At 36.8% G+C, this 18,513-nt stretch overlaps 1 pseudogene; it reads left to right on the forward strand.

The window, feature by feature from the left end:
• The first annotated feature begins 8,416 nt into the window (after nucleotides 1–8,416).
• LOC109117798 lies at nucleotides 8,417–8,720 on the forward strand (annotated as a pseudogene).
• The last annotated feature ends 9,793 nt before the right edge of the window (nucleotides 8,721–18,513 follow it).

An 18,513-nucleotide genomic window follows, 5' to 3' on the forward strand; every position in this document is an offset into this window, starting at 1 on the left:
CCTGAAAAAAGAAGTTGAAGAGGATATAAGAAAATGGAAAGATATCCCGTGCTCCTGGGTAGGAAGAATCAACATAGTGAAAATGGCCATACTACCAAAACTGCTATACAGATTCAATGCAAAGCCAATTGAAATTCCAACACTATACTTCACAGACCTAGAAAGAAGAATCCAAAAATATACTTGGAACCAGAAGAGACCTAGAATAGCAAAAGCCATCCTAGGCAACAGACACATTGCAGTGGGTATAACAATTCCCAATTTGAAACTGTACTACAAAGCCACTGTGATAAAAACAGCATGGTACTGGCAAAGAAACAGACCTGAGGATCAGTGGAACAGGCTGGAAGACACAAAAACAACTCCAGAAGTACTCAGCTGCCTCATCTTTGACAAAGGAGCTGACCATTCACAGTGGAGAAATGATAGCCTCTTTAAGAAATGGTGTTGGAAAAACTGGATCTCAACCTGCCAAAGATTAAAACTAGACCCTTATCTCTCACCATGCATTAAATTAAAATCCAAGTGGATGAAAGATCTAAATATTAAAACAGAAACACTAAACTTGCTGAAAGATAAATTAGGCAGAATTCTGGAAGACATTGGCATAGGAAAAGACTTTATGAGCAAGTCCTCAGTAGCACGGGAACTAGCACCAAGAACCAACCACTCATCTCATCTTATTTAAAAAGATTCTGCACTGCAAAAGAAACCATCAACAGAACTAAGAGACAACCTACAAAGTGGGAAAAATTTTTACCAGCTGCTCCTCACACAAAGGACCATTATCTGAAATATATAAAGAACTCAAAACAATCAGTCCCCCCAAATATAACAACCCAATTCACAAATGGGCATCTGAAATGAACAGACATTTCATTTCTCAGTCAAAGAAGTAAAAGCAGCAAGTAAATATATGAAAAAATGGTGCACATCACTGGTCATTTGAGAGATGCAGATGAAAACAACACTGAGATTCCACCTCACCCCTCAAACAATGTCTGCTATCAACAAATCACACAATAACTAATGTTGGTGGGGTTGTGGGGAGAAAAGAACCCTTCTCCATTGTTGGTGGAAGTGCAGACTGGTGCAACCACTATGGAAATCAATATAGAGATACCTCGAAGATCTGGGACTAGAGGTTCCATTTGACCCTGCCATAGCTCTGCTAGGTATCTTTCCAAAACAATTAAAAGAATCATATCACAGTGACATATGCACACCTATGTTTATAGCACAGTTTGTAATAGCTAAACCTGGAAACAGCCTATTTGCCCATCAGTTGGAGACTGGATAAAAAAGATGCAGTTTTTCTATAAAATGGAATATTACTCAGCCATAAAGAATGATAAATTAGATTCATTTATAGCAAAATGGATACATGTGGAGTATATACTCCTAAGTGAAATAAATAAGTCACACATGTGTAAATACTGAATCATTTCTCTGGTGTGAAAAACTATAATAGTACACAAGATCCTAATGAGATAATTAACAATATGAAATAGGAAGAAAAGGGCTAAAGGTATAGGGAAAGTGGGAAGGGTAGTGAAAAGGGAATAAGGGAAAAGAAAAAAAATGATAAAACGAAAAAATGGAAATAAAATGTTTGTAAATGGGGAGGGGAGGAGGTGGTGAAAGGACAAGAAGAAAAAATGAGAACCAATTGTAAAAGTACAAGATCCCAGTAATGAACGCAACTGTGCTGTAGTCCTACAATGTATCAATAAACTCAATAAAAAGAAAAAAAAGATGATTGGAACCTTTATAGAGAAGACCAAAAAAATTCCACCAAAAAATGGTTAAAACTAAGAAATTAATTCAGCAAAGGGCAGGATGCAGAATCAATTCAATAATTCAATAGCATACCAGTTCCATAGAACTGGAAATCTATTCAGTTTGTAATACATTAAAAACCACTCACCATTAATTTAACCAGGGAAGTAAAATACCTCTATAACAAAAGCTATTGCACTCAGAATAAAAAGAGAGCAAATGGAGCATTCAGAAATGTCAAAACAACACCTGTTCCTGAGAAGACAAGAGATAAATTTGTCACAATGACCATGTTACCAAAAATGACATAAAGGTTCAGTGCAATCTCAAACAAAATATTCATAGCATTCTTCACAGAAGTAGAAAAATATTCCCAAATAGCTCCCCCAGACACTCAGAATAGTCAAAGCCATCTTTGTCCGCAGCAAAATACATAACAATCTCTGTTTTGAATTCACAAACCATCTTATTAATCTGTTTTGTTACCTCCACTGCTACAATTTCAGATATTTTGACTATGTGGCATTTGATTTCTTCCCTTTCAATGACCCTTGGATTTGCTCTGAGTAAATTTGGAGATTTTTGGCACATTTTGCTTCCATGTTTTCTGTTTCTTTTTGTTTGTTTATTTGTTTTCTATGTTGAGGCCTGCAAATTTCTTATGGTGGGTAGCTTTATTGCTAGAGTTGATATCTCTTTCAGTAATGACTCCTTTTCAGAGATTTACTCTAGGTGTAACTACATATTGACCATTGGGTCTCTCCCAGGGGCTTGTCTACCAGCCTGTTTGATCTAGTACCCAGTTTTTTTATAAAGTACTGCAGTATTGGTTATGATTCCCAATTTATCATATAGAGAAGAGCAATTGATAGCAACAAGTATATCACTTTGGTTAAAGTATTAAAAATAGCATAAACAACACTTTCAAGCACGAACTGGATAATGACGAACTATAATAACTAATACTATGTTTACCATAGGAGCAAGATCTAAAATTTTAGCTCATCTCTAAAACAAAGCAGATATTTATGTACAGTAAATATCTACTCCATAGATCAGTTTTACTTCCATTCACAATAGAAGAATGTTCCACAATAGTAAGATATATGTCTTGGTTACTTTTCTCATTGCTGAGACAAAGTACCTGACATGCACACTGTAAAGGAGGAAAGGTTTATTTTACCTCACAGTTTGTAGAGGTTTCAGTCCAATGTCAGCTTGCTCCAAAGTGGGGTGGCTTGGCAGAGGGGCACCCCAGAGGAGAAACATCATGACAGGCAGGAGGCAGGAAGCAGCAAAAAAGGAAGCCTCCCTCTTCCCTTAATTCTATCCAGGCTATAACCCTTTTGGGTAGTACCACCACAAACAGGGTGGACCTTTCCACTGCCCACACTGGGATCTATTTAGTTATCACACATTTAAATCCAGCATCATGCACCTATCATATAACACCTCTAAAAATCCCCAGCTCAGAGGGCAGAAATCTGGACACAAGCCATAACATTCTTTACCTGGCCTCCAAAATACTCATACACATCTCTCTATGAAAGACATTAAGTCCATTTCAGAGTTATCAAACTCCTAACAGTTTCAACATTGCTGAAAAGTCCACACCAAAGTCTCCTCTGAGATTTATGACAAACTCATAGCTTCAAATCCTCATACAAGTGAAAAGAAAGTTAAACACTTCCAGCATACAATAGCAGAAGATAAACATTACCATTCCAAAAGTACAAATAGGGGGATAGAAAGGAATGGAACCAAAGCAAGTCCAAAGCACAGCAGTGCAGACATTAAAACTCAAGATTCTATGTCCAACAACCAGTGCATTCTGTGGTAAGACATAATTTCAAAGTGCTTAAGTGACTTCACCACTACAGTACTGTTGGTGGTTGTAGCTCTTGTGGCTTCTTTCTTAGCCTGGCTTTGCTCACTCCTTGTAATTTTCCTCAAATAACCCACATTCCTAGCTTCTCCAAACTTCTGGGATCTCTGTTACACTTTCAACCTCACTTGCACAGCTTCACACACTGCCTTCTTAGAGTCACACTGCCTGGCCTCCTAAGCCTTCTTTCAATATCTAAGGGAAATCTTCCTGACCTCATAACTCTTGCATTCTGCAAGCTGTAGCGGTAGCAAGGCTTCTTTCTATCCTGGCTATAGGAGTCAAGTGCTTGGATTGCTAAGCACTATGAACCCATTCCAGAGGAACAAATTTTCTAGATCACTGGCATTCTTAAATATGGTGCCTTGGGCCTCTCTTCCCAAAACAAAGTCTTTCACTTTTGCAATTTTGAGGTTGCAAGTGGTGGAGTACTCCTGGTTCTTCTATTGCACTCAGGAGATCTTTTCTATTTTCCAGTTCCAAAATACTTGACATTTTATTGCCAAACATTTCAGCAACCAAGTTCTCCCTGTTGAATTTTTGCAGTTCATCAAATTAATGAAGTTTCTATTTTGGCCAAACTCAAAACTAAAATCATTCTGCTGGGCTAACTGCTCTTGATTCTCAACTGAAATCTGGCTAAACAATAGCCCTGTTACCACATCAACATTAGAATACCTTGAAATTGCTTTGGCAAAATTAATTAGTCCACCACCCTTAATTTCAGTCTTAGGAAAAGTCTCTGGACATGAGCAAAATGCAGACAAATTTTCTGCCAGTGTATAACATATGTGGTCTGCATCCCTACATCCAATGCCATCTTTGTTCCTAACTGAAATCTCCTGAACCTGGTCTTTACCATTTCTGTCAGCATTCTGATCTTGTGAGCTCTGAATTGAGACTTTCATCAAGTTCAGTTTACAGCATCCCGGTACTTCATCTTCAGCCAAAAACTCCAAACATTTCTGTGCTCTTCCCACAAGCCAGTTCCAAGGGTTCCTGAACCACATTGTCAGGTACTGTCACCATTGCAAGCCCACTACTCTGGTACCAAAATTTGTCTTGGTTGCTTTTCTCATTGCTGAGGCAAAATAACCAACTACAAGGTAAAAGAGGAAAGACTTTTTCAACTAACAGTTTGTAGAGGCTTCACTCCACCAACAGTTGGCTCCAAGGCAGAATGGTATGGTGAAGGAGCATCCCAGAGGAGAAACAGATCATGGCATGGTAAGCAGAAGGCAGCAAATAATAAGTGAAGCAATAAATCAGTAAACCACTTTTCCCTTTAATCCTATTCAAGCTACAAGCCTTTTGGGTGGTGCCATCCACACTCAGGGTGAGCCTTCTCATTATCCACACCAAGATTAATGCTAACCCAATTTAGTTATCATGCACCTTTAATCCAAGTATCACACACTCATGATCCAACCACCTCCCAAAACTACACCTGTAAGGACATGAGACTTTATCTAGATATAAGCCATAGCAATACAGTTAACTATCTAACTTTATAAGGGTCAGTGGTGCAGGCATGGAAGCATAAAGAAAAAATAAAAATAGATTTTAAAAAATTAAGCAATGGAAGATGGAAAGGAGGTGATAAGATTGATATAAACAGTGCAATTAAGGAGTAAAGAAAATTAGTAGTATTAGATGTCTGTAACAGGAAAAAGCTAGAACACTGATAAGTAATAATAAGTAAAAATTTGATGAGAGGAAAAACAAGAAAACTATTAAGGAAACAAATTGAAAGAGACATAGAAAAGGAGAGAAAGAGAGAGAGATAGAGAGGAAGAGATACCTATTCAAATAAATAAAACAAAATGATATTTTACAGAGTAGGACATCTGACCTCTGAGCTCAAACCTTCTCTATGGTAACAACTAAAGAGCAGTGAGCATCAGATATGGAAGCTGCAGCAGATTTTAAAAATGGGTGATGAATTAAAAGAATCATATCACAGTGATATATGTGCACCTATGTTTATAGCGGCACAGTTTGTAATAGCTAAAACTTGGAAACAGCCCATTTGCCCATTATTTGGAGACTGGATAAAGAACATGTGGTTTTTCTCATCAGCCAACATCATATTGAATGGCCAAAAACTGAAAACCTTCATGTTAAAATCAGGAACAAGACAAGGATGCCCACTATCACCACTTCTCTTCAATATAGTTCTGGAAACATTAGCCACAGCAATTAGACAAGAGAAAGAAATTAAAGCAATAAAGATAGGAAAGGAAGAAGTTAAACTATCATTATTTGCTGATGATATGATACTCTACATTGAAGATCCAAAAAACTCCACCAAAAAACTTCTAGACTTAATTGACAGATTCAGTAAAGTATCTGGATACAAGGTGAATACCCAAAAATCAATAGCCTTTCTATACACAAATAACAGACAGACAGAAAGAGAAATAAGGGAAAAAATTCCTTTTACAATAGCATCCAAAAAAATGAAGTATCTAGGAATCAATCTAACAAAAGAAACAAAAGATCTCTACACTGAAAACTACAGCACTCTGAAAAAAGAAATCGAAGAGGATATAAAAAAATGGAAAGATATCCCCTGCTCCTGGGTAGGAAGAATCAACATAGTGAAAATGGCCATACTACCAAAACTGCTATATACATTCAATGCAATGCCAATTGAAATTCCAACACTATATTTCACAGAACTAGAAAAAAGAATCCAAAAATTCATTTGGAACCACAAGAGACCTAGAATAGCAAAAGCCATTATAGGCAACAGTCACATGGCACCAGGTGTAACAATTCCCAATTTGAAACTATACTACAAAGCCACTGTGATAAAATCAGCATGGTACTGGCAAAGAAATAGGCCTGAGGATCAATGGAACAGACTGGAAGACACAAAAACAAATGCAGATGTACTCAGCTACCTCATCTTCGACAAAGGAGCTCACCATCCTCAGTGGAGGAAAGATAGCCTCTTTAATAAATGGTGTTGGAAAAACTGGATATCAACCTGTCACAGATTAAAATTAGACCCTTATCTTTCGCCATGCACTAAATTAAAATCCAAATGGATTAAAGATCTAAATATTAAAACAGAAACATTAAACTTGCTGGAAAGTAAGTTAGGCAGAACTCTGGAAGACATTGGTATAGGAAAAGACTTTATGAACAAATCCTCAGTAGCACGGGAACTAGCAGAAAGAATCAACAACTGGGATCTCATCTTACTAAAAAGCTTCTGTACTTCAAAAGAAACCATTAGCAGAACTAAGAGACAATCTACAATGTGGGAAAAAATTTTTACCAGCTGTACCTCAGACAAAGGACTATTATCAAGGATATATAAAGAACTCAAAACAATCAGTCCCCCCAAATATAAAGACCCGATCCAAAAATGGGCATCCGAAATGAACAGACATTTCTCATACAAAGAAGTGAAAGCAGCAAGAAAATATATGAAAAAATGTTCCACATCACTGGTCATTCGAGAGATGCAGATGAAAACAACACTGAGATTCCACCTCACCCCACAAAGAATGGCTGCTATCAAGAAATCACACAATAACAAATGTTGGCGGGGTTGTGGGGAGAAAGGAACCCTCCTCCATTGTTGGTGGGAGTGCAGACTAGTGCAACCACTATGGAAATCAATATGGAGATACCTCAAAGAGCTTGGACTGGAGGTTCCATTTGACCCAGCCATCCCTCTGTTGGGTATCTTTCCAAGAGAACTAAAAGAATCATATCACAGAGAAGTATGTGCACCCATGTTTATAGCGGCACAGTTTGTAATAGCTAAATCTTGGAAACAACCTATTTGCCCATCCGTTGGAAACTGGATAAAGAAGTTGTGGTTTTTCTATAAAATGGAATATTACTCAGCCATAAAGAGCGAGAGAATAGATTCATTCATAGGAAAATGGATACATATTGAAGATATACTCCTAAGTGAAATAAATAAGTCCCACATGTGTAAATACCAAATAGTTTCCCTGGTGTGAATATTCTGCAACAATGCATAAGATTCTAATAAGATTACTGACATTTAGAAATGGGAGGAAAGGAGCTAAAGGTGTAGGGAAGGTGTGATACGTAGGGGAAGAACAAAAAGGGAAAAGAAAAAAATGTGAGAGAATGAAAAGATGAAAATAAAGTGTTTGTAGATGGGGAGGGGAGGAGGGGGTGAAGGGAGGGCAGAGGTAAGGGGAAAAAAATGAGAATCAAGACTTGCCATGTAAAGGTACATGATCCCAACAATGAATGTAACTGTACTGTATCCCTAAATGTACCAATAAACTCAATAAAAAAAAAAGATGTGGTTTTTCTATAAAATGGAATACTACTCAGCCATAAAGAATGAGAAATTAGACTCATTCATAGGAAAAATGGATACATATTGAAGTTATACTCCTAAGTGAAATAAATAAGTCACACATGTACAAATACCAAATAGTTTCTCTGGTGCGAAAAACTATAATGGTACATAAGATCCTAATGATATAATTGACCATGTGAAATAGTAAGAAAAGGGCTAAAGGTGTAGGGGAAGTGGAAAGGGCAGGGGAAGGAAATAAGGGAAAAGGAAAAAATGGAAATAAGGTATATGTAAATAGGGAAGGGGGGTGAAAGGAGGGCAGGGATAGGGAAAAAAAATGAGAACCAAGACCTGTCATGTAAAGGTACAAGACCCTAATGATGAATGTAACTGTATACCTAAAATGTACCAATAAACTCAATGAGGAAAAAAATAAAATAATAAAATTAATAAAAATGGGTGATGTTGAGAATGCCATGAAGAAGTGTGCCCAATGACACTCTGTGGAGAAGGGAAGCAAGCACAAGACTGGCCCAAATCTCCATGGTCTATTTCGGTGAAAGGCAGGTCAAGCTGTTGGATTCTCTTACAGATGCCAACAAGAACAAAGACGTCACCTGGGGAGAGGATACATTTTTAGAGTACTTGGAGAATCCCAAGAATCACATCCCTGAAACAAAAATGATCTTTTCTGGCATTAAGAAGAAGGAAGAAAGGGCAGACTTAATAGCGTACCTCAGAAAAGCTACTAATGAGTAATAGTCCCTGCCTTATTTGTTACAGAACAGAAATGTCTCATGGCTTTTTTGTGTGTACTATAAAATAATAGATCTCATAAGCCAGCATTCAGATTATGAGTGGCTGTCAGAATATTTTTGTTGGACAGTCCTGATTTAAGTAAAATTGGCTTACAGTTAAATAGATATCTTTTTTTTTCAAGTTTTGATAGTAATTCCAGTTCAGTAATTACTATCACTGTTTTCCCTTTCTAAATATATGGTTGGACTTGATTAGTAATGTTCCAGATTTTTCACAAAGATGGGGAATGTTATCTCAAAAGCTACTAGAGGCTTGGTTTTATATTTAGATTTATATAACTGGTTATGTGAATATGTTTAAATACCAGGGAAGTCCTTCACAGTCTCAGAACCAAACAAGACTCTTGTTTCACTTTGTTTATTAACCTATTAAAGGCAGTGGTTGAAGACTAGGAACATCTGGATTTTTTATCTTGACTATGCCAATTTAATTAGAATTCCCTGTGTCTAAAAATGGCTGCCTTTTACTTGCTGAAAGGCATTTTAGTGAATTTATAATATTTAACACTTCACACATTTTGTATTTGATCTATAAGTTCAGATCCTTTTAAAAGCCAGGATGATATAATAGCAAGTTAGATTATATTTTTTTAATTCTTTAAGTTGGACTGTTATTATTCAGAATAGAATTTAAACAGTTATTTCAAAACACAAAATTGAAACTACTGTTTTATGTGTGATTGGTAGCAGTGCTTTTTTGTCAGCTCATTAGAAGGATTGAGGTGGGGAAGGTACAATATCAGCACAAATTTTTATATGACCATAATAATTACAAACAAAATCAGATTGACAAAAAAAGATATTTAAATAAGGGGAACAAGGAGGTTGGTGATAAAACTCCAAACTCCACCAAAAGGAAAAAAATACCAATAGAAGAGAAAATAGTTTTTTTTTAATGGGTTAAAAGAAGAGAGAGAAGAATCCTACATATTTCCAGAACAGTGTTTTCCTTCCAGATCCTTTAGTCTTTAATCCCACAAGTTACATTCCTCATCATCATCTTTATAGCCCATGCATTTGTGTGGGATTACTCCATTCAAGAGGTCTCCTATCTGGAAATCCATGTATGTGGCAACTGTCTAAACTAGGACACAGGCCCAGGAAAGGTGTGAAGAATTCATATCTGAGGATCCTGGCATGAATTCTTGATGGTTAGGGACCAACACTGGCTATCTGATGTATATTTTGGTCTCTGTAGCCAGCTTAAAACATCAGGTGGTGGCTGGTGTCACTTCAGGGCATCAAGTAGACTCATGTGTGCCCAGGACAGATGTGGAGAGATTCTGGCAGGCCCATGATAAGTTCAGTGATGTCTCTCATGTGTGTCCAGAGCAACGAGCATATCAGATGAACCTTTCACCCTTGCTGCTAACCAGGCAGAAGGCTGGCCTTGTGTGCTGGGTATGGTGAGGGGTAAAATGGAGACTCCAATGTACTTAGAGTTGCAATCACTCACCTGGAACTGAATGGGGCTCCAGAAGGCCTGTGGCTCCCTGTGGAAATTCAGGCTGTCTAGTACTGGTTCTGGTTGTCAGACAGAGCCTCCAATGTGTCTAGGAGTGCTAAAGGGCACTGAGAACTGAGTGGAGACTCAAACAGGCCTGGGTACCAGGTACACACTCAAATACAGATGGGGCAAACTTGAGACACCCAGCACCCTCTGGTCCAATATCGATGACTCTCAACACAAGCAGCATTTACATGTTTATCTTCTCACAGCCTGAGATCAGGTGGGAAGGAAGGGAGACTCCCTCACCCTTGGTCTCTCACCCTTGATATGTGCCAGCTAAAAAAATGCAGGTTTTCATCCTCCTCAGTGTTTGGAGAGGGAATAATGGGATGAAAGGGACAGTATGTCTCAAGTTTATCCTGTGAGGGTAGACTCTGCTGTGTTCCTTGGTTTGCTCCAGCTATTTGGGAACTTATCAAAATGGCTTTCCCTGGTGGGAACAAAGGTAGGGGGTTCTGTGGACCAGTCCTGGTGGACTACCTCCCCTGTCTTTTAACTCCTACACATGTTTTATTTGATCTACAAGTATCTTCTTTCAAAACTGACTCTCTGTACTAAGGTTTATATCTCTCCTCTGCTTTTAGTTTCCTGTGCTTTTAGTTGATCTCTGAGTCTCAGAGGTGACTCGTCCTCTAATTAGCCACACTGGCTTCCTTGAGAATTTTACAAAAGAAAGGAATGCTTCGTTCATAACAAAATCCTGGATAAGCTCATGTTATTTTAGATGCATTATCTCCTAATCTTCAGTAAAAGTCTCATTCAGTGGGAAGTTTCACTGAAGAAATTTTCCTCATCTCTTAGAAGTCAGAGAGAGAGAGAGAAACCACATAGCATAGCTGAATTCCATTCTTTTGTCCCTTTTCCCTCCCCTCCCTCCAATTTTTCTTTCACATCCCATTTACAAAAAATATATATTTCCAATTTTTCCTTCAATTATTTTTTAATCCCATTTTTCTTCCTTCCCCTCCCTCACCGTCTCTTCCCCTTCCCATTTAAAAAAATCCAACTTCTTAATATCTGTCTTCTATGGCGCTCCTTATTTATACTTTGGGATTCTCACAGAAGAGAAACAATAGCATATTTAAACCTGTGTATCTGATTTATTTCACTTAAGACTATGGTCTTGAGATGCATCACTTACAAAAATTGTCTCAAGCTTACCTTTATGGCAGAGAAGTGCTCAATGTTGTTTTAATTCACATTTCTCAAATAGCCAGTGATGCTGAGATTTTTTGTGTGTGTGTAATTGTTAAGCATTTGTACTTTGTCATCAGTGTAGTGCCTCTATATTTAAAATGCCCACATTTGGACTGGGTCTCTAAATTTGTGGGGCTTAACTTCTTTGAATTCTTTATATATGCAAGATATTAGTCATCTCTCTAAGGAGTAGTTGGCAGAATATTTTTCCACTGTGTAGGTTGACTCTTCACACTGTTAGTGATTTCCTTTGTTATACAGAAGCTTTTTAATTTGATATAATACTATTTATTGATTCTTTGTAATATTTCCTGTGCAACTTGGTTTAGTTCATACAGTTATATGTTGCCTAAACCCATGTATTTGCCTACATCTATGTTTGGAAGACTTTTACCTATTTTGTCTTCCAAAAGATTATTGTGTCTGCTTTAATATTTAGATCTTTGGTCAATTTTGATTTTCGTTTAGCACATGATGAGAGATATGAGTCTAGATTCAATCTTAGACATGTGCAAAGCCAGTTTTCCTAGCATCATTTTCTAAAGTAAGTAGTTTTTTCCAGCAAATTTTGGTCCCTTTGTCAAAGATAGATAGTTGAGTGTGATTGAAATTGTTTTTGCATCTTTTATTCTGTTCCACTGTTCAAGTTCTTTTGTTTGTTTGTTTGTTTGTTTTTTGTTGTTGTTGTTGTTTTGCTGACTTCTGTTTTTATCACTGTAGCTTTGTAGTGTAACTTGAAGCCTGGGATTATGATGTACCCTGTCTTGTCCTAGTTGCTCAGAATTGCGTTTTTCTCTTCTAGGTCTCTTCTGGTTCCATATAAATTTTAGGATAGTTTTCTCTTGGTCTGTGAGGAATTTTTTTTATATTTTCATTTGCATTGTATTAAATTTGTATAACAGTCTTCTTAGAATGGACACTTTCATTATATTTTCTCTATCTATCCATGAATAGGGCATCTCTTTCCATTTTCTTACAACAAACCTTAAAGACAAGAAGAGCTAAGTTAAGTATTTCAAGAGTTAAGTATTTCAAGCTCTAAATAAAAACACCTTCCATTCCAGATGGACATAGCACACAAAATAATCTTTCAAATTTGATGGAGAAATAAGATACTTCCATTATAAGAGCACCTAAAAAATATAAGACCATCAAACCAGAACTCCTAAAAATTCTCAAGGAAATCATAAAAAATAATGATGATAACAATGCCAAACCCCAACAACAGGCAGGGAAAGCAACTAAACAGAATGAGAAGTAAGGGAAACAACAGCAAGAAAACAAAATGAGAACACCGATAAATCAATACCTACCTATTATAGCCATCAATGTGAATAGTCTCAATTCACAAAACAAAGAAATAGATTATCAGAATGGATGAAGAAAAAAGCTCTAACAATATGCTGCATACAGAAAACATATTTAACCTAAAAAGTAATTCACTGACTGAAAGACAAAGAATGGAAAACAATACACCATGCAACATGAACCCAAAAAGGCAGAAAGAGCTATTATAATTATAAATAAAGTGAATTTGAAGCCAAGATTGATCAGAAGAATAAAAGAAAGCAACTATATAGTGGTTAAGGGAAAATATTCAACTGGAAGCAATAGCACTCATAAATATATACATACAGCAAATACCAGTGTTGCCCAAATGTACAAACCAAATGCAATTGTAATGGGAACCTCAGCACCCCACTGACACAAATAGACAGATCAATCAGACAAAATATCAACAAAGAAATATCACAGTTTAACCAAAATGAGCTTCATAGATATCTATAGCATGTTCCACCCAGCAACAGAATACACATTCTTATCAGCAGCTCATGGGACTTTCTCAAAACCAACACACATACTAGCCCATAAAGCAAGCTTATGACAATGTAAATGAATCAATATTATCCAATGCATATTATCTGAAATGAAACTAGTAATCATTGGCAAATGATAGCATACAAATTACACAAATCCATGAAAATTAAATAACACCTTCTTAAGTAATCAGTGAGACATGAGAGTCTAATTAAAGGAGATATTAGACATTTTCTTCAATCAAAAGTTAATGCCAGTAGGACATACCAGAACATATAAAATACCAGGACACACTAAAAGCAATCCTAACAGGGAAGTTGATAGTGGTGAAATCCCACATTAAAAAAAAAAAAGAGCAAACCCAAATAAATAACCTAATTATGATCATTAAATTTCTAGAAATGCAAAAACGGCTCAAACCCAAAGCTGGTTTGAGGAAGGAAATTATATAGATCCAAGCAGAAGTTAATGCAATTGAGAGTAATAATATAAATGATGAATTGAAGAGTCTCTTCTTTAAAAGATTAAATAAAATTGACAAACTCTTAGCAAACCTTATCAAAACCATATCAAAACAAGGAAAGAAAAGATCCAAATTCATGCAATTAGAAATTAAAAGGAGAAAATCACAGTGGATTCTGCAGAAATCCAGAAAAGCACTGGTAACTACTTTGAGAGACTGTACTGTAATAAAATGGAAACTTCAAAAGAAATAGTTAAATCTGTAGATACATATGGATTACAAAAACTGAATCAAGAAGATAATGACTACTCAGATTAGTCCAATGTCAGTCAATGAAATTGAAGAAGTAATAAAAAGAAAACCACCAAGTAAGAAAACCCCAGTCCTGATTGCTTCACTGCAAAATTCCACAAGAAATTTAGAGAAGATCTAATGTTTATACTCCTCTAACTCTTTAATGAAAATGAAAAGGAAGTAGCACTCCCAAAGTCATACCCTGATACCAAAGCCAGAAAAAGACCCATCCTAAAAAGAATGCTATAGGCCAATCTCTTTAATGAACATAGATGCAAAAGTCCTCAATAAGATACTGACAAACTAAATGTAGCCAATCATCACAAAAGATTATACATCAGACCAAGTAGGATTCATTCTAGGGATAGAGCAGTGGTTCAACATACACAAATCCATAACACATTACCACAGGCAAAGACAAAAATCAGATGATCATCTCAATAGATACAGAAAAACTGTTTGACACATCCAACATCTATTCACAATTAAAACACTAAAGAAAATTTGTAATAGAGCATCTTTATCTCATTGTAATAAAACTGATCTATGGCAAATGGCCAATATCATAGTCAGTGAAGAAAAGGCGAAAGCATTCCCTCTAAAATCAGGAGCAAGACAAGAATATCCACTATTATCATTCCTGTTCAATATAGTTCTGGAACATTGGCAAAGGGATCAGGCAAGAGAAAGAAATAAAAGGAATATGGATAGGAAAGAAAGAAACTAAACTATGATTGTTTATTGATGACATGATCCTCTACATAGAAGATCTAGAAGATTCCTTCAAATCCAGCAAATACTCCTGGAATTAATAACCAAGTTAAGGATTATAGCAGGATACAAAGTAAACATGCAAAAATCAACAGTGTTCCTTTACACCAAGTGCAAACTCATCGAGACAGAAATTAGAGAAACAATAATTGGCAATAGCATCAAGAAAAATGAAATACTTAGGAATTAAGCTAACCAAGGAACTGTAGTACTCTGAAAACTGTAGTACTCTGAAAAAGAAAATTGAAATGGATATAAGAAAAGCATGCATATTTTTTAGAAGGTCTACTTAGTTGGAATTTTTCCTAGTGCTTAACCTGTGTGGAGGCCCTTGGTGGGAATATCAGGGAAGGGTGCTGAGCCTGAGTGCACCACTGCAGGAGCACCCATTGCTCCAGGTCAGCTGCCACCATTTGGTGTCCACTGTGTTCACTTAGAAGTCAACACCATGATAATGTTTTACCTTAGGCATTAGTACATCTTTGGCTGAGTCATCTTGAAATAGTATTGATACTGAGCTACACCTCTAATTTCACTCAGGAGTTTTAGCATTCACTGACATTTTCTTTTCTGGTGTTATTTTCTGATTTTACTATTATAAGCTAATTTATTGAGTTTTCAGTGCAAATTAGAGCTTTTTTCATTTTTCATGCCTTCATTTAAATGGTGATCTCATGGATTCTCAATTTATTCAAAACGTAAACAATGCTTAAAATCATTTTTCTGTTTGTTTCTCAAATTTTCTCAAATTTGATGAAAGAAAGCTTTCAACCTGGGTCAGTATTTGAAAGGCTACCTTGATTATTTGAGCCCTTCTTCACTTTTTAATGCAATACTGTGCCCTACACTCATCTTGAAATTTCTCTGATTAACCATGAAGTCAAGCTCTTCTCTAGAAGAGCTTTCCTTTTCACAGAGAATGGTATTTACAACTAAAATCTGAACATGAAGTAGATTTTAGTAAACAATATCATTTTCCTAATCTAACATTAGAGACAACTTCTTACTCAATTGATTCACAACACTATTTATCTCAGAGGGATATTCTTTCATTGCGGCCCAAATATTTTTAGACTCTAGTCTGTGCGAGGTACACTGGTAGTCAATGAATAAACATTCACAGGAAAGGAAGGGTTTATGAGTGACCAGGGCCTGTTTTCCAGACCAAGCCAGTATTGCTCTCATTTATGAAAGATAATGTAAAATTACGCTCTTATTAATTCAGCCTTCTTCTCCCATTTGTTTATATTCCATGGAGAGGACAAGTCATTCTTGATAGTGAAATATACAATAGAAGGACGACCTTTGGAGGTAGATGATTATAGAAGTGTTACTGAAATATCATGGATAGGCCCCCCTTTTGAAGGGGGGTTAAAAAATCTTTCTGAGCTTTGAGTATCATTTGTTTATTGTATAGGTATTGCATTATCACTTATAGCAAAGGCCTTGCACTGCCAGTGAGCACATGTGCAGAAAAATGACTCTTCTCTTGGCCAGGGGAATGGGGGATGTGCTCAGAGAGCAGAGTACCCAGTCCTGGGAGTCATTTACTATAACCCTGAGTATAAAGAGGCCCTAGACAGGAAGGGAAGTGACTTCTTCTGTGTCTCACAAGTTGCTTCTCATCCTTGGTCTCAGAAGGGAATTTAGAGAAGATAAAGAGAGCACTAGGGAAATGGGGAAATTTGGATACAGAAACTTGGCTGGTTGTTCTCTTTCTCACTGTGCAGCCTTACTATTAAAGTATTTAAGCCATAATTGAGCCTGAGATAACTTATGAGCAGTAAATATGAAGGGAGAAGGAAAGTTATACATCAAGGAATGAGATCCTACTGATAGTTTTGTTTTCCTTGACAGGGTAACACCAGTGAAAACTGAAGACTTTACAGTTTATGATACTCAAGAGCTCTACATATCCTGAGGGTTCAAGTATGACCTAGGGAACATCAAGTGTTCAGAAGGACCAACTTAGCATTGTCTGCACCACAGCCACCAAGGTGAGTTGATCTCACAAGTTTCAAGTTTAATCACCTGGGCCTGTTTTCCTTTTCTCAAAAGCTTAAATCTTAATCTCTAATTTATTAAGTGAAGGGGGTGATGAGACAGCCTGTTGCCTTAGAACTGTCTGTTCTCCTCTATTGTTGAGATGGCTGTACCTGGTATGAAAGACTAAGGGGACTCCTTCCAGGAGATATCACTCCCAAAATAGTTCAGCTTCTATATCCCTGTGCCAGAGAGCTCTTGAATGGGTTTTTGCATAGGTTTATGTAAGCATTACTCTTCCCACTTTGCTTTGCCTAAGAACCTAGCATTCTTCCAAATATTAGAAGACAGAATGACTTTTAGTTTTCTCATCAAAACTCTATTTTTGTCAGCCTCAAGTTTCATTATGACTCTGTCAGCATCATTAGCTTTCATAAAATTTACTCAACTCTTCATTTTTGGTGCATTTCTGCATTTCCAATATGGGCCATCTTTTTCTTTTAAATTGTTAATGCTCTATAAGCATGTGTATCTTATATGAAGGTATTCTGTCTACACTGATCTTTGAGTTACCCTCCCATTAGCAACATTATACCACATGTGAACATTGGCTTTATTCTTATATGGCTGTTTGTTGTGACATTTATTAAGAAGTGTAATAAAATCATAGTTTCAGGGGAATTTCTACTAAGAATTTCCTGGCTGTGATTCATTATAAACTGAGGTGACTCCGTTTAATTTTGTCCTAATGTTATGCATCAGGGAGCAATATTTCCATAATTTGAATTGAAAAAATAGAGCCTTAGATAGGTACACTTCCCTGCCTAACCTGTGGGTGTTATAGCCATGTTTTCATATTCATAAATGTGAAGTCTGTCTTATAATATAGTTTACTTTACTGTTCCCCAAGAAAATTTGGGAAACTAGTCATCCCTTCCCTTCTCTGAGGGAATATTCAGTAACAATGAAAAGCAGTGACTTTTTTATCTTGGAGACTGATATCAGTAATCTGATCAGCATTTCAAAATATTTAAAAAGAAAATATATATGCAGAAAAAAATTAGGAATCTCCAGAGGGATATAAGAAAACACACACAAAAACATATAAACACACACACACATATTATTTGATGAATCCATTATTGCTGTGAGACATTTTGAGTGCATTTTAAATAGGTCCAATCTCTAAATATTTAATAAATTTGTACTTAAAATGTATTAGCTAATATTCTGCACTGGTTACTAAAGCTCATAATAGAATTCATTATCTGTCACACACTTGGGATTGTACACATCTTTATTTAGGCATTACTTTTCAGGGGGAATGAAGTTTGAAAGACAATGTTCAATATTCCTAAAGGCATGTGTTATCTGGTACTAAACCTGGTACAGCCTAAGTTCACATATGGTTCTGGGGATGCAATATTTATGACAGAAATATCTAAGGCATTGTTTTAGCTTTTAGTAAGAATGGTGGGGGAGTATTTTTAAAAAGGGATTTAGGGACCGGACTGAGCGCCGGGGGCCCCAACAGCTGCAGCTACTGCGACCGCGTCCCCCTGGCTTGGCCTCCTCCTCACCCACCCGGTTCCCAGGACTCTGGCCCTACCGTGCGGTCGGACCAGTGGCCCGGTGGTGCCAGTGTGCGGCACGCGTCCCAGACGGCGAGGCTCCTCCCCGGTGGCTGCCCCGCGCGGG

This window comes from Fukomys damarensis, unplaced genomic scaffold (genome assembly GCF_012274545.1).
Source record: "Fukomys damarensis isolate Sample0158 unplaced genomic scaffold, DMR_v1.0_HiC HiC_scaffold_16, whole genome shotgun sequence".
Taxonomy (NCBI): Eukaryota; Metazoa; Chordata; class Mammalia; order Rodentia; family Bathyergidae; genus Fukomys; species Fukomys damarensis.